Source organism: Ixodes scapularis, unplaced genomic scaffold, assembly GCF_016920785.2.
Source record: "Ixodes scapularis isolate PalLabHiFi unplaced genomic scaffold, ASM1692078v2 PGA_scaffold6__148_contigs__length_123643588, whole genome shotgun sequence".
Lineage (NCBI taxonomy): Eukaryota > Metazoa > Arthropoda > Arachnida > Ixodida > Ixodidae > Ixodes > Ixodes scapularis.
The window spans coordinates 91,610,548-91,627,192 of NW_024609881.1; positions in this window are offsets into that span (position 1 = coordinate 91,610,548).

Below are 16,645 nucleotides of genomic sequence, written 5' to 3' on the forward strand. Positions count from 1 at the left end.
GTCGCTAGAAGCACGGTTACCATGGCAACCTCCCAGGCCCAAAATGGAGATCACTAGCAGCGCTTCTGACGTCGTGCATCTAGATAATTTTGCGTCGTGTCGCTACTCTGGCAGCTACGCTGCCATATAGAGTGGCTCTAGTGGTGCCCCATGAGTGCAAGCGCGGGCAACGCGCGGGTGAACGTAGCTTTGGCAAGCACGTAATCGCACGGGCGTGCCTGCTCGAGCAGAGACATGGCGGCGGCCAGTCGCCCAGCTTGCAATCATCTATAGGCGGCTAGGCTCAGATCCGCTGGCTCCGCTCGCCCCTTGAATCTTTGCCATTTTGGATCACCGTCTCATCGACGTCGCTCTACCGTAGTCGGTTCATCAGCCGCGCGAACCATCTCGTGTTCTCTGGATTTGGCGGTTGCGTTCTGCTACAGGGCTAAACCCTTGCACGCTGGCATACGCGCCGGCCACAGCAGCAGCTTCTGCTTTGAGGCCCTTTCATATTGAGGAAACACGGCGGAAACATGAAGAAAACATGTTTCTCAACAGTCGGGGAACATGTCGGCTGTCGGCTCTGTTGCCCGACAACCCTGTCACATTGAGGAAACAGCAACACAACCAATGTTGTCTCGGTGTGACTGCAATTGGCAACGGAAACCTCGACAACTTGTGTCGGACGACACGTGTTGCCCATTTTGGTGGCTGAGCGAATTTTTTCCCAGCAACACCGCAACATCTATATTTTTCTGTACAGATAGTCGCACGAGAATACTTCAATAATTGACGTCAAGCGTGAAGGGCCATTTTGAACGCGGCTTCTTGCGCGGCGGCAGCTGATCGTCACAATCATCTGAATCGATGGCACAAAGAAGCACCAAAGCAGAAGCTGCTGCTGTGGCCGGCGCGTATGCCATCCTGCAAGGGTCTAGCCCTGTAGCAGAAGGCAACCGCCAAGTCCAGAGAACACGAGATGGTTCGCGCGGCTGATGAATCGACTACGGTAGAGTGACGGCGATGAGACGCCGATCCAAAATGGCAACGATTCAAGGGGCGAGCGGAGCCAGCGGATCTGAGCCTGGCCGCCTATACTTTGTTTCAGCTTCGGTCTAGACGCAGCCGCGCGAGCATCTGGCCCAGAACAGTGCTTGCACTGCACGAGCACGCGTGCTTGGCAGGGATGCTGAAAGCCCGGAGCTCGCGCTTGTAGCTTAGCCGAGCCGGCCGGGCAGACGAGGGCGAGAGAGAAAGGGAGGCAGCGCGCAGGACAGGAGGTAATTTATGTTCTTCCAACACGCTTTCTCGGTGTAGCGAAAGCTCGCGCTGCAGAACCCAGGGATCCTGGGTTCAATCCCCACCCCTGCCCGTTTCGATCTGGATGAGCATCGTACCGGCGTGCGGTCGTGTATCACTACTGCGTGATGCACGTTAAAGACCCCAGGCTAGCGGCTGTACCGCACTGGCTAAATTTCTCATCTACAGCTGGGAGACTCGTCGCCCCTGTGAGGCAGACCAAGTTCTAGGCTGTATAAACATACCACACAACCCAATTTTTTTCTAGGCTGTATAAACATACCACACAACCCAATTTTTTCTCGGTGTGACAGGATGTTCCCCGAGTGTCGGAGAACAAGTTGGGAAACATGGTTTTCGGACTACAGCAACATGTTTCCGGACTGTTGCTGTTTCCGCAATGTGACAGGGTCCCCGAAAACATGTTTTCCTCGTGTTGAAGGACAAAGTTCTCCGACTGTTTCCGCAGTGTGACAGGGTGCTTCTTTGTGCCATCGATTCAGATGATTTTGACGATCAGCTGCCGCCGCGCAAGAAGCCGCGTTCGAAATTGCCCTTCACGCTTGACGTTATTATTGAAGTATTCTCGTGCGACTATCTGTACAGAAAAATATAGATGTTGCCGTGTTGCTGGAAAACAAATTCGCTCAGCCACCGAAATGGGCAACACGTGTCGTCCGACACAAGTTGTCGAGGTTTCCGTTGCCAAAAGCTGTAACACCGAGACAACATTGTCGCTGTCGTCCATGTTGTGTTGCTGTTTCCTCAATGTGACAGGGTTGTCGGGCAACAGAGCCGACAGCCGACATGTTTCCCGACTGTTGAGAAACATGTTTCGTTCATGTTTCCGCCGTGTTTCCTCAATGTGACAGGGCCTTAACTGTACGAAAGTAGGAACATAAAAACAATCGGGCGTGGCACGAGCGTTCATGGGCGCTCTATTTTGGTTTACTTCAAACCACGAAATGTATAGACCTTTCCAATGTTTACAAATCCACAGCTCAGCGTGCGATCTCCACAGCTCAGCACGCGCGTGTGCGTCGCTTCGGAAAGCGAGCAAATCACGCGCGATACGCACGAACACTGAAAATGAAACCGGCCAGCAGCTCTTTTCTGGAAAGGTCTATAGATAAGGCGAGCGCGATCAACGCGTGCACTTACGTTCCCAGAATTCTCCTTGATGCTTAAGTAATTTGGCAAAAGGTTTATTCTTTTCTTTAATAAGCACTCCCCCAAGGCTCCATTAGCTCGATAAATAAATGCCTCATCTATAAACGTGGCGCTTGTTAAAACCTAAAAAAAACAACGAGAATTTGTAATAATTTTTGTACCTAAATAAATTATCCTTAATGAAAAATGTTCGCTCTAAATAAATGTTACATAGCCTAAACAATAAAGTATTTCCTACAAAATAATGTATGATGGCGTGACGGGTAGGCTTGAACTTTTTGTCCCAAGAGTAATAAGACGGAGTCAATTACACCAAAATTCAATTTTAATTTTACTCTCTGATTTTAAAAGTGTCTTTCCAGCCGCAAGCTTTTTCATACGTCAAAAACATCGCATTAGACGTAGATATTTTTTTTTTTCTGATCCTTAATTTAGGGCTTTTCGGAGCCGGACTCGACGACCACCGCACGCTTCCTGGTCATCCTTGGAGCAGCGCGTTTCCTGCTCGGTCTGGCCGTCTTGGGCATTGATGCCGACGAGTCGCTAGTCGTGGACGCACTGCGCTTAGGCGTTCGTTTCTTGGTCTTCCGTGCAGAAACTTTCTTCGTCCCGGACTTCCCAGTCCTTGCTCTGGCGCTTCTGGCCGAACGGCCCTTGGGGCGCCTTCTCCTTCTCCTCGGCTCTGCCGATGCTTCCGAGGACGACCTCGAAGTGCTCCTGGACGAAGCGGCCGTCTTCCTCTTGCGGCCCCTTCCCCGAGTGGATGGGGCGCCCGCGGCTGGCGCGGCGCCCGCGGCTGACGTAGCGTTCGCGCTACGCGCCCTGGGCTTGCGCTTGGGCGCACGTCGAGGCTTGGCCGCAGCGGTGGGCTCATTTGAAGAAGCCACAGTGGAGTCTTCCTGCAAATAGACATCGCGGCGGCGGAAGTGGGTGGGTGAGACACAATTGCGAGGCCGGTGAAATCTTTTTGGGACGTCCAGCTGCACTCTGTTTTTTTCATTGAGGCCGGCCGCGGCCGACGTTACTGCGGTAGCAGTAACGTCGGCTGCGGTAGCAAAGAACTTCGTCCAGGTTGACGGGAAACGAAGCCAAAAAGCGAAGCTTGCCGTTAAGCGGCTGCTTGAAGATCACAATCTACCCAGCCTAGGCACCAAAGTGAAGGCTACGAAGGGCGGTCACCTTGACGTTTTCTTCTCGGCCAAAACACATAAGGTGGGGGCACCGTTTCGTGCCATCGTCTCCGAGAGGAAAACCTGGCAAGCTCATGTGTCAACGTATCTTGCAAAGCACCTGTCCCAGGTGCATTGCGATGACCCGTACAGAATTTCCAACTCAGAAGAGCTCATTGCCTATCTTCAAGTACATGGATCCCAGGTAGTATCTGGATTTTCCATCGACATCCAGGATATGTACTATTCTATTCCTCACACTAGCCTCATGCCAATTCTACGAGAGACCATCGAGGAACACGGCGTAACGCCTTTTCAAACCGCAGCAGGGATCAGCATAGACGCCTTCTTGGAACTGCTCGGGGTATATTTAACGGCGACCGTGATCTCGCATGAAGGTCTAGACTACGTCCAAAGAAGTGGGATATGCATTGGGTCTAGAGTGGCACCACATCTATGCGATCTGTTCTTGGCGGCGTGTGGTAGGCACGTACAATCCACACTGAACGATGCTAGAGTAAAAGCCATCTTCAGGTACGTGGACGACTTCTTGATCCTGTGCAGCACAGACATCGAAAGTGAAGAAAACGGATGCAGGAGCACGATCATGAAAACATTCCACGAATGTTGCCCCGACCTGCTCTTCACTCATGAACTACCCGTGGACAAGTCTATTAAGTTCCTGGACCTCGCACTTGAGTTTAAGGATGGACATGTATGCTGGAGGTACGAACCTCGTTCCAGTAAAGGTTTTCTTCCGTTTGCATCCTGCCATTCGAAAACCGTAAAACGGAGTGTTGCCAACACGGCACTCGTGTCAGCGCTGCGCAAGTCATGCAACCATCAAGCTGACGCCAGCTTTCAGAAGCAGATGGCCCGGCTTCGTGACTCCGGGTACCCAGGTGTCCTCCTTGGAGCCGTATGTGAGGCAATTTGCAGGAAATTTTCAAGAGGATCACCCAGTACCGAGCGAGACAGACAGACTTCACGAGCGAACTTCGCAGTAGTCCCCTACATCCACGGTGTCACCCACCGGCTCAAGAAGATCGCTGCACGACAAAACGTCAGCGTGGTGTGCTCGGCACCGAACAGAGGGAACTCTATGTGCCGCCAAGTAAATCGGGCCACGAACCGCCAGCCAACCTGCAATACTGCACACAGGAATAAGTACACCATGTGCCAGACCGGTGTGGTATACAAGATTCCTATGTCATGTGGGAGCTGCTACATTGGGCAGACGGGACGCTGCGTTAACGACAGAGTCAGGGAGCACGCGGCGTCGGTGCAAGGCACGGGAGCAGGGCACCTTGCTGCCCATTGCCGCACGTGCGGGTGCAGGCCACAGTTTAGTAGCGTCTCCATTATGAACAGACACAGGAATGCTTTCGCGCGCGAGATCCTCGAGGCCCTGGCCATTGAGCAAACCGGCGACGACTGCGTGAGCATGCCCTCCATCACGGTCAGCAAGAAAAAAAGGCAGTTTTTGCAGTGTGGCACGGCGCCGTGAAAGGGACTAGGAGGGGCATGTTTCGGCGGTGGTCTGTGGGTTGTACCAAAATTAATAATTAATAATTTAATGTAATTAATTAGTTTCAATTTTAATTTAATATTATTTAATCTGTATTTTCATTTATTAGTGTACTGTAAGGATTTAGGGTCATTCATTGGCATTACTTTAGGTGTGAATTTGTGGGTCACAGTGAAGAAGAAATATAAAGTCTTAGTTGATAGTCAGCGGTGTGTATGTCTCTGTCTCTCCCTGTCTGTGTTTGTCCCTCTCGTTCTAGCTGACCATTTACCTAAATTATGTACCAACTAGCTCAACTTCAGCCTGTTGTTCAGTTACCACCCGATGGAGTAAATAGAGCAGCGAAGAAAGTGCATCGTTATGGCGCTGGTCGCATGTGTGCGATTTATATAACCGATTATACTTATCATGGCACCATCGGATCGTAGTGTGAACTTCGGTTGGACTTAAAAGACCTCTGACACGCCAAAAAAAAAAAAATTATGCTAGGCGTTGAAATGGCACATCAGGAAATTACAAAAAAAATTGTTTCACTATAGAGTTGCGTAGTTTTTTTTTAATAAAAAGTAGAAATACGAGGCCTAATTCAAAGTTCCTGCCAGTGCACTGTGACGTAACAGTGTGCCGCAGGGTGTCGGGGCGGTCAGAAGGGAGGCATCGCCGGAAGTCACGTGAGTTGTATCCCTCCTTGTGCTTACCGCGAGCGCGTGTAATATTTTTTTTTTTAATATTTTTGCTATTGTCCGTTTTTCCACGAGCGATCGAAGCAGACAAGGTTTATTTTATTTGCTTTTTATCGCTTAATGTTGCTGTAAAGGTAGAAGAAGAGAAGTCTGTGAATTGACGTGATCAACTACAATGCCTAGAAGGTGCTGTGTGAGGGACTGTCCCGGTATTTCAGCAACTGAAGAAAAGATCAAACTGCATGCATTTCCGAGAGACATACAAGAGACGGTGGCTGACTGCTGTTCCCGCAGGACAGCTATTAGAATCCGTGGGTAGGCGATGGATATGCTCGATGCACTTTAGTGATGAAGATTACAACCCTAGGCTTAGTTTATTAAAACTCACAGGTCTCGATGTGAGACCTCAACTGCAGGTCTGTAAGTTTCCTGCCTGCTGTCTCCCTGCAGCAGCGGCACTCAAGAGGCTTGAGTTCAGGCATCACGACGCATCGGCTGCATGTGCTCCTAGTAAACAAGTTCTACTCATGTTCTAAACAAAACACGTACTTTATGTTTGACGTCTACTTGTACTTGGTACACTCACCAGTTCGTATTCTTTAGACGGTAGGCATCTTCAGCCTAGAGAGTATCCGATGATTGAACGACCTCGGTGTCTGAACCTTCAGCAATGCGATTGGGCGAGTCGTATGCTAGCTATCCTAATTTCTGCGAGCGTTCTAAAATTGTTTTTATAACTTGATAGCTTGTTTTCTGCCCAGTATAGCTCTGTATCATCGGACTGACGGCATGAACTCGTACACAGGCTTTTACTCGCAACACTTTAGTCATTGACCTTCATCACGTCGATCCTCTGACTCTTCGTTCTCAACTTTTACAGCACACAAACTAACCAACTGTGCAGCGATAAAGAGCTAGTGGAACTGAAACTTCGTTTTCTACGATCGCTCGTACGAAGAGCAGAATAATATTGCCTTAGGCACGGTCGCGGAGAGCACGAGGAGTGAAACTCACGTGAATTCCGGCGAACCCACTTTTAGTGACGTAGTTCGATGCCTCCCTTCTGACCGCCCCGACACCTTCTGACCGCCCCGACACTGTCACGTTACACTGCACCGGCGGGAACTTTGAATTGATCCTCGTATTTCTATTTTTTATAAAAAAAACTACGCAACTCTATAGTGACTTAAATGTAAACATTTTCGACGGACATCCGTCTGGTTAGGAATGATTAATAAATCTTCAACTTAGAAACTCTAACCAAGCTTCATTAAAAAGCAAAAATCCCGACGTTTCGGAACCAACTCGGTCCCTTGATCACGGGTGACTGTTTTTGTCCCGCGGAACGGCCTGCCCACGAACCCGAACACCCCCGGGTGTTTTCCGGATTATCCCTCTTAACCCCGAAACGTAGCTGCTGGGAAGGGTCCCCGTCGACCGGTTTATGTTTATGTACGTGTGCATTGAATGTGCCACGACTCCAACAGGAGGCGCCTCCGCCAGTTTTTCTCCGTTCCGAGGATGGAGCTGTTGTCAAGGTCGATGGAGTGGATCGTCTTCTCGACGTGTTCGGCCAGCGCGCTTCCCTCCACATTTTTCTTCGCGATGTCGTAGCGGTGGCGCCGCAGGCGCTCTGGATAGTTTTTCGTTTCCCCAACGTACGACGCGGGGCAGTCACCGCAGGGAATTTTATAAACCAGTCCCTGTGCCCTCTCCCTCGGGGGGCGATCCTTTGGCAGGGGGAGAAGGCCGCTGATGGTCGAGACTGGCTTGTGTGATACCGCTATGCCGTACTGTCGCAGTACTCGGGCGAGAACCTCGCTTGTGCCCTTGATGTAGGGTACACACACGCGGGTGGAGGGAGGGGGGGCGTCTTGGGTTGAAGGGGTGCGTCGAATTTTTTTTTTTTTTGATCGTTCTTGTTACAAATCCAGCTGGGTAGCCATTCTTCCGCAGGTCTTGTTTTATCGTTTCGATCTCTTTTCGAAGGGTCTCCTCTGATGTGCAGACCGTGATCGCCCGTCTGACGAGTGCCGAAGCCACGGAAGACTTATGTGTCCTAGGGTGGCTTGAGGAAAAGTCCAGGTATCGGCCTGTGTGTGTCGGCTTCCTATACACACGGAAGTCCAGGTGGCCGGACTTTCTCACTGCACAGACGTCTAGGAAAGGGAGACAGCCATCTGATTCGTGCTCAATCGTGAATTGAATCGCTGGCTCGATGGAGTTGAGATAGGTGTGGAGACGGTCGATCTCACTGGTTTTTACAACACAAAAGCAGTCATCTACATACCGCAAGAAACACACGGGTGCTGGGGAGAAAGTGTCCAGGGCTTTTCTCTCGATCGCCTCCATTACAAGGTTTGCCACAGTTACGGAGACCGCAGCACCCATAGCCGTACCACTGGTTTGTCTGTAGAAGCGGCCAGCAAAAGAAAAATAAGTGCTGGATAGGCAGAATTCCAGTAGACGGCAAATCTCGTCCACCTCAAGGCACGTTCTTTCGGAGAGTTTCGTGTCAGACGAGAGGGCCTCCCGCGTCACAGACACTGCGAGAGGCACAGGCACACTTGTGAAAAGCGACACGACGTCGAAGGAGACAAGGCTCTCGTCGTCCCGCAGTTCGAGGCCCGATGTGAGCTCGATGAAGTGTCCAGAATTTTGGACATAAGTGTCGGTCTTCCCGGTTAAAGGCGACAGCAGTCGGTGGAGATGGTTGGACAACGCACGTAACGGAGACGTGGTGAAATCCACTATGGGTCGGAGGGGGACATCTGGCTTGTGCACCTTCGGCAGGCCATAAAAGGCCGGCGCTGAACCGTTCCGGCAAATGAGACCCAAGTAAAGGCCTCGGGACTCGGAATACCCATCAAAAATCGTAGAGAGCATTTTGTTTAGACTTGCCTGAATCTTGGCAGTCGGGTCCTTTGGCAGAATCATGTATGCGTCGGTGTTGAGAAGCTGAAGCGCCTTCTCATCGTAGTCCGCGCGGTCGAGTAGCACGGTTGCGTTCCCCTTGTCGGCAGGGAGGACGACGATGCTCTTGTCTTCTCTCAAGTTCTGAATGGCTGCTTTCTCTTCCGGCGTGTAATTTAACTGCTCCCGTTGGTGCGCCTTGGACAGCACGCCGATGGCCTTGAGGCGAGCTTCTTCACGGAAGCAGGGGTCTAACTCACGCAGGCCATATTCGACAGCAGCTGCCATCGAAGCAATAGGCGGCGTTGTTGTGGTTAGGTTGAACTTCTTTCCCTTTGCCAGAACACGCGTCTCGGTCTCAGAGAGCACTCTCGAAGACAGATTCTTCACGAACCTCTTGTTGGTCTCTTGGGAGACGGCGGGACGCAATTGGAGAGATACGAGCTTCTTCTGGTGGTCCGAACTCCTTCTCTCAGCGGCCGGCGTGGCAGCAGATCTGGCAAAGTCGTCGATGGCAGGAAAATGCTCCGGAGCACCGTATTCCAGTTGTCTCCGCAAAAAGAAGAGATCCAAGTCCCTTTTCCTTAGAGTTTCCCGCTGGCCGAACACGTCGAGAAGACGAACCACTCCATCGACCTTGACAACAGCTCCATCCTCGGAACGGAGAAAAACTGGTGGAGGCGCCTCCTTTTGGAGTCGTGGCACATTCAATGCACACGTGGCAACATAAACCGGTCGACGGGGACCCTTCCCAGCAGCTACGTTTCGGGGTTAAGAGGGATAATCCGGAAAACACCCGGGGGTGTTCGGGTTCGTGGGCAGGCCGTTCCGCGGGACAAAAACAGTCACCCGTGATCAAGGGACCGAGTTGGTTCCGAAACGTCGGGATTTTTGCTTTTTAATGAAGCTTGGTTAGAGTTTCTAAGTTGAAGATTTATTAATCATTCCTAACCAGACGGATGTCCGTCGAAAATGTTTACATTTAAGTCTCTTTGCAATGACTACGGTCCTGTGGTGGTGCGGCTTGCCAAGGGATATGTTCACCTCTACAACTCCATCTCTACCGTCAAAACCCACCTAACGTTCAACAAGACTTGCAAGAAACTGCGGCTAATCCCGAAGAGTCTCCGCCTGAAGCGCCTGGTCCACAGCACCGAGGGTCACAGGATCGTCGAACAGGCCGAACGTCGTCTGCTCGACTCCAGGATTCAAGAATGCCGGGAAACTCTCAGGAAAAGGGACTTGGATCTCTTCTTTTTGCGGAGACAACTGGAATACCGTGCTCCGGAGCATTTTCCTGCCATCGACGACTTTGCCAGATCTGCTGCCACGTCGGCCGCTGAGAGAAGGAGTTCGGGCCACCAGAAGAAGCTCGTATCTCTCCAATTGCGTCCCGCCGTCTCCCAAGAGACCAACAAGAGGTTCGTGAAGAATCTGTCTTCGAGAGTGCTCTCTGAGACCGAGACGCGTGTTCTGGCAAAGGGAAAGAAGTTCAACCTAACCACAACAACGCCGCCTATTGCTTCGATGGCAGCTGCTGTCGAATATGGCCGGCGTGAGTTAGACCCCTGCTTCCGTGAAGATGCTCGCCTCAAGGCCATCGGCGTGCTGTCCAAGGCGCACCAACGGGAGCAGTTAAATTACACGCCGGAAGAGAAAGCAGCCATTCAGAACTTGAGAGAAGACAAGAGCATCGTCGTCCTCCCTGCCGACAAGGGGAACGCAACCGTGCTACTCGACCGCGCGGACTACGATGAGAAGGCGCTTCAGCTTCTCAACACCGACGCATACATGATTCTGCCAAAGGACCCGACTGCCAAGATTCAGGCAAGTCTAAACAAAATGCTCTCTACGATTTTTGATGGATATCCCGAGTCCCGAGGCCTTTACTTGGGTCTCATTTGCCGGAACGGTTCAGCGCCGGCCTTTTATGGCCTGCCGAAGGTGCACAAGCCAGATGTCCCCCTCCGACCCATAGTGGATTTCACCACGTCTCCGTTACGTGCGTTGTCCAACCATCTCCACCGACTGCTGTCGCCTTTAACCGGGAAGACCGACACGTACGTCCAAAATTCTGGACACTTCATCGAGCTCACATCGGGCCTCGAACTGCGGGACGACGAGAGCCTTGTCTCCTTCGACGTCGTGTCGCTTTTCACAAGTGTGCCTGTGCCTCTCGCAGTGTCTGTGACGCGGGAGGCCCTCTCGTCTGACACGAAACTCTCCGAAAGAACGTGCCTTGAGGTGGACGAGATTTGCCGTCTACTGGAATTCTGCCTATCCAGCACTTATTTTTCTTTTGCTGGCCGCTTCTACAGACAAACCAGTGGTACGGCTATGGGTGCTGCGGTCTCCGTAACTGTGGCAAACCTTGTAATGGAGGCGATCGAGAGAAAAGCCCTGGACACTTTCTCCCCAGCACCCGTGTGTTTCTTGCGGTATGTAGATGACTGCTTTTGTGTTGTAAAGACCAGTGAGATCGACCGTCTCCACACACATCTCAACTACATCGAGCCAGCGATTCAATTCACGATTGAGCACGAATCAGATGGCTGTCTTCCTTTCCTAGACGTCTGGGCAGTGAGAAAGTCCGGCCACCTGGACTTCCGTGTGTATAGGAAGCCGACACACACAGGCCGATACCTGGACTTTTCCTCAAGCCACCCTAGGACACATAAGTCTTCCGTGGCTTCGGCACTCGTCAGACGGGCGATCACGGTCTGCACATCAGAGGAGACCCTTCGAAAAGAGATCGAAACGATAAAACAAGACCTGCGGAAGAATGGCTACCCAGCTAAATTTGTAAAAAGGACGATCAAAAAAAAAAAAAAATTCGACGCACCCCTTCAACCCAAGACGCCCCCCCTCCCTCCACCCGCGTGTGTGTACCCTACATCAAGGGCACAAGCGAGGTTCTCGCCCGAGTACTGCGACAGTACGGCATAGCGGTATCACACAAGCCAGTCTCGACCATCAGCGGCCTTCTCCCCCTGCCAAAGGATCGCCCCCCGAGGGAGAGGGCACAGGGACTGGTTTATAAAATTCCCTGCGGTGACTGCCCCGCGTCGTACGTTGGGGAAACGAAAAACTATCCAGAGCGCCTGCGGCGCCACCGCTACGACATCGCGAAGAAAAATGTGGAGGGAAGCGCGCTGGCCGAACACGTCGAGAAGACGAACCACTCCATCGACCTTGACAACAGCTCCATCCTCGGAACGGAGAAAAACTGGCGGAGGCGCCTCCTGTTGGAGTCGTGGCACATTCAATGCACACGTGGCAACATAAACCGGTCGACGGGGACCCTTCCCAGCAGCTACGTTTCGGGGTTAAGAGGGATAATCCGGAAAACACCCGGGGGTGTTCGGGTTCGTGGGCAGGCCGTTCCGCGGGACAAAAACAGTCACCCGTGATCAAGGGACCGAGTTGGTTCCGAAACGTCGGGATTTTTGCTTTTTAATGAAGCTTGGTTAGAGTTTCTAAGTTGAAGATTTATTAACTCTATAGTGAAATAACTTTTTTTTTTTGTAATGTCCTGATATGCCATTTCAACGCCTAGCATGAAAAAAAATGATTTTTTTTGGTGTGTCAGAGGTTTTTAAATTGTAACCGAATATAAGCACGCGCGAACGTATGTTCATCGCAAACAGATTACGTATCTTAATCGTACCAATACATTCGGAAGACACACTGTTATACAGAAAGTTGACGCGTATAATCATTTTCTTGTAATTATATATTTTAATTATTCATTAATGAATATAAATTAGTCAGATTTACTTACATTAGACAGATTTAGCGGAAGGTAAATCTCCTGGAGGGGGCTAAGTAGAAGCTTTATTTTTTTTTTTGGCGTTTAGTAGATGTTTTAAGAACTCTCCCTTCAGTTACTTCTTTCGAAGCTTAGGGAGCCGCTACTCAACGCGTCTAGCGCATATCCCGGTGAAGCGGAAAACCGTAGCGAAGCGGGAGCGACTGAGCGGCCTTGTCTGAGCACTACAAGATCAGGAGCGTACCCAACCCGGAGAGATAACGACCTCACCGCTCCTAATAGAGCCTCTGGATTGTTTTGACGACAAACGTAGGAGGTTAGAGTTTCTCAGTTTTCAGCGGTGTTTTCTTAGGCAGATTGCGCTAAGTGCTAAGAGCGAACGAAGTTAATATTATTTGTGAACAGGCAGGCGACGTCTGAACCATATTTAGATTAATAAACTTAAAAAAAAAATGTTTATGGTTCTTGAACACGATTCCGTGTAATGGGCATCGCGGACGTGTAATGCATATATTTTAATGAGTTCTGCAAAAATACTGTTAAAAAAAAAGCAGCATGTGAGCAAAGACAGACTGATACGTGCTTCCGAGCTTTGTACGTTTTTTTCCAGTCGTATATCGGTGGTAAAATTCAGTAGCAGGTGTTTGACGTTCTTTGAATAAAAATATATTTTCCAGGCTCTCCGCAGTTATAGAGCTCATTAAACGTTTGTTCTTTTATCGTATATGTTTTCTGATACAGTATATACAGGCGGCTGTTTGCGACCCGCATACATTGCTTGCACTGAGTTCATATCAGTGGCCAGTATGAAGACATTGCTTCTGCGCATACATACTCCAGCACACGCCTCCCACCACCCGATTTGTTTCCCAAGGCAAAAACAGCAATGACTATTGCTCTGGTATGATGACGGCACAGGCACGTAATGTATACTGAAACTGCACTGCTGGTGATCTGTACGTTAGGCATCACTAGACGCCATTCTAGACCTCCTTCATAGCCCAAGCTCAAGGAAAACCTCTTGTTATCGTCAGCCTATACACTGGACGCCATGTGTGTGTGCGCCGCTCACTGCGCGTGCTTAGAAGGGTCTCAGACGTCTAGAGTGCCAAGACCGGCAAGCTTGATGATGTAGGTTGCACTAGAGTCACTGAATGTTCTCAAAGTACTGAATTCCATTCAGTCCGCTTACCGGAAGTCAGTCCCGAAGAATCCAGTTTTGATTGGCTAGTTTAGCCCGTGGCGGGAGTTACCAGTCGGCCACTTTGTGGATTGGCCCAAAACAACACGAAACGTATATAGAATGTTTAAGCGTTACCACAGCTACGACGGTTACTGACGGGTGGAAACTCTGGGCGTCGATGAGTTAGGACCGAACGCAACGTCCGTTGATTTTCTCTAGATATTTTTTTTATCAAGTAGTTACTAATTCGGTTCGTTAAAGAAGATGTCCGGCTCGTTTGCTCGCTCCAGTTGCCCTGGTGCTGAGTTTCAATCTATACGCCTCAAACATTAAACCTAACACTCGACTTCGATGTCTGTCAAGGCAAGAGGTAGAGACGAGACAGCGAGGAGCAAATCACGCACCGCTCGGAACGAATGAAAGAACTTTAATAAAAAAAAAGAAAAGAAACAGTGTCGCCACAGGCTAGGAAGGTGGATTGAAGAGCTCACACAACAACGAAAGCTACACAGTACGCGCTTCGGTTCAACCGCACAAGGCAGCGCCATATTGGGAATCGCGACTGCTGCGCCGCGACTCGGTTCTGAAGCGAAGCTTGGGAGTTTCGGCACTCTGGGAACATTCAGTGAATCTAGGTTGCACCTTGGAAATGTATTGTGGAAGCTCGTCCTCAGCAGGCGCTTAGTAGCCACATAATCAGGTAGCGCCACCGGAGAACGCCCTCAATTAGCACCGAGATGTTTTGGTGCCACCTTCTTATGGTTTTTATCTGTGACGTCACGACTAGCATTTACCTCGCCGGTACGCCACGAGTTAGAATCCTGACTACTTGTGGTCATCAGTTGCAACGACAAGTTCAATGGTGTGTGTAAAAAGCACGGTGGAACCTAAGAGCCATCGCGTCCTGAAGCCGCCCTCTTCAAAGTTGACAGGCTCTCAGTGCTCTCACACACAAGCTACACTAGCTCTCTGAACTGACATTAAGCCAAGGATCGTTGACAGCTCTAAACTGTCCTTGAGCTCAACTAAGTTGTCCGGTGTTACACGATACATCGGCCTAACAAACAAAGTTGAGACGCGTGTCAAGGGACCCAGTTGAAACCGAAAGGAAACGAAAAACTTACGTCACATTATGTCTTTAAATAGCCGAGCAAATAAATGACATGGATATTTTTCGTTCTCTATAAACGCTTCAAATGAAATATATTTTTTCTTGTTTTTTGGAGTAAAGAAACAACAATCAGAACGTTTCACCCGAATTCAAGCAAGAAAAACACGACGAAACCCTTACCGGCACCGACTACAATGGCTGCCCTCGCCGTGCTTTGGCTTCCGCGGCGTGCGGTGATCGTTCTAGCGGCAGCTCTGGCCCAAATCATACCTCTTCTGGCAATATTTGCTGCTCTGATACTTTCTAGATACGTCCCCAATATTCCGCAATATTAAGTGCTTCGCCGGTTCGGGCCAGGCGGTGGTGCGTTGGACGCCGCCATCTTTAGCTCTACTGTGGCGAATCCCCATCAGTAATACCTAGGGCTCCATGTTTTCGGATAAATCCGAAAAGCTCCGAAAAATACTCGCCGGTAAAGTTTTGGTCAATTCGGATTTACCCGATAAACCCCAAAGTTTGGTGTGCCAAATTAACTAAGTAAAAACGGTATTTTACAATTAAGTTTGATAAGCGCACAGGGTCAATGGTTCCGGGAAAATGCCACAACCGTCAACTTTCAAATTTCGGATCATTGACAAAAGGCGAGGTCTTACCGCTTCTCTCGTCAAGATTCAGGACGACATGTGATTGTACTTTCGGGTCACTACAAAAGCCTCTGTATTGGTTTCTAGTTTGGTCCAAACTAGTTGTGTTTTAAGAGAAAGGAGAGGTTGTGTTTTGTAACAGCTAAAGCTATGGACAATAGAGATTGCATAAAATTGGAAGAGGGGCAGTTGAAACTTTCCTATTATATCCTTTACCACTCCACCTCGCGCGGCCGCGGGATAGCATGGAACAGGATGGGATGCATACGTGCTTCCAAGCGACTACCTCCTGGGCCCGTTTGTTCGAAGCGCGGTTAAGCGCTTACCGCGGCTAAAGTTAGTCACAGTACCTAGAAGAGGAATTTTGAAATCACGTGACCGGCAGAGTAAGGACGGCGGGAAAACATGGCGGTGCCCCGGTGAGTGAGCGCCGCTCGCTTTGGAACTAATATGTCGCTGTAGCTGCAATATCGGGCGCGTTAATCAGCAATTAATGGTGCAGGAGGCTTTCGCTTTGCATTACCTCACTTAAATCGCAAAGCAGAAGCAATGACCTCGCCGCATTTTTTAGATAGTCTTTCGATTCTGGGCATTCCTCAGCCTAAATGAACGCGATAATTGTCGGCATGGCAACGTCTTTGGAAAGTGGATTGCCTTGACCCAATCGACCGGGTATTGATAGCACACAAAAGCAGACAGCGTCCCAATTGACCTTTTTCTAAATTTCCCTATCACCGAGGTGCATGCTATGAGCGTAGTTCCACGCATTGCACGTGCTGGCGTCTGCAGTAGTTGTTTTAAATCAAAAAGTATAAAACAAATTTTGCCTTGCACGCGCGTTCGTCAAAACCTTAATATGATTGTTTACTGCGAATCTTTTGTAAGCAAAAGGCCACACACTTCCAGCGATCTCCTCGATGCTTGGGTAATTTACTAAGGCGATGTTCCATATCTTACCCGAGTAACGTGCCTCCTACGTCAGAGGGTAATACCACGTTACGTCACGAGTAAACGATCCGCGACTCGATTTTGGAACGGCCGGGATATTAACCTGGATACTACGCGGATTGGCTTCGTCTTGGGCTACGGCAAAAAGAAAACACAGCGGCGGTGGCAGAAAATAGCAGACGATTCTTTTGATCACGAAAAAAGAACACGAAGAGACGATAATATTAATGACGACGCGTTCTTTTT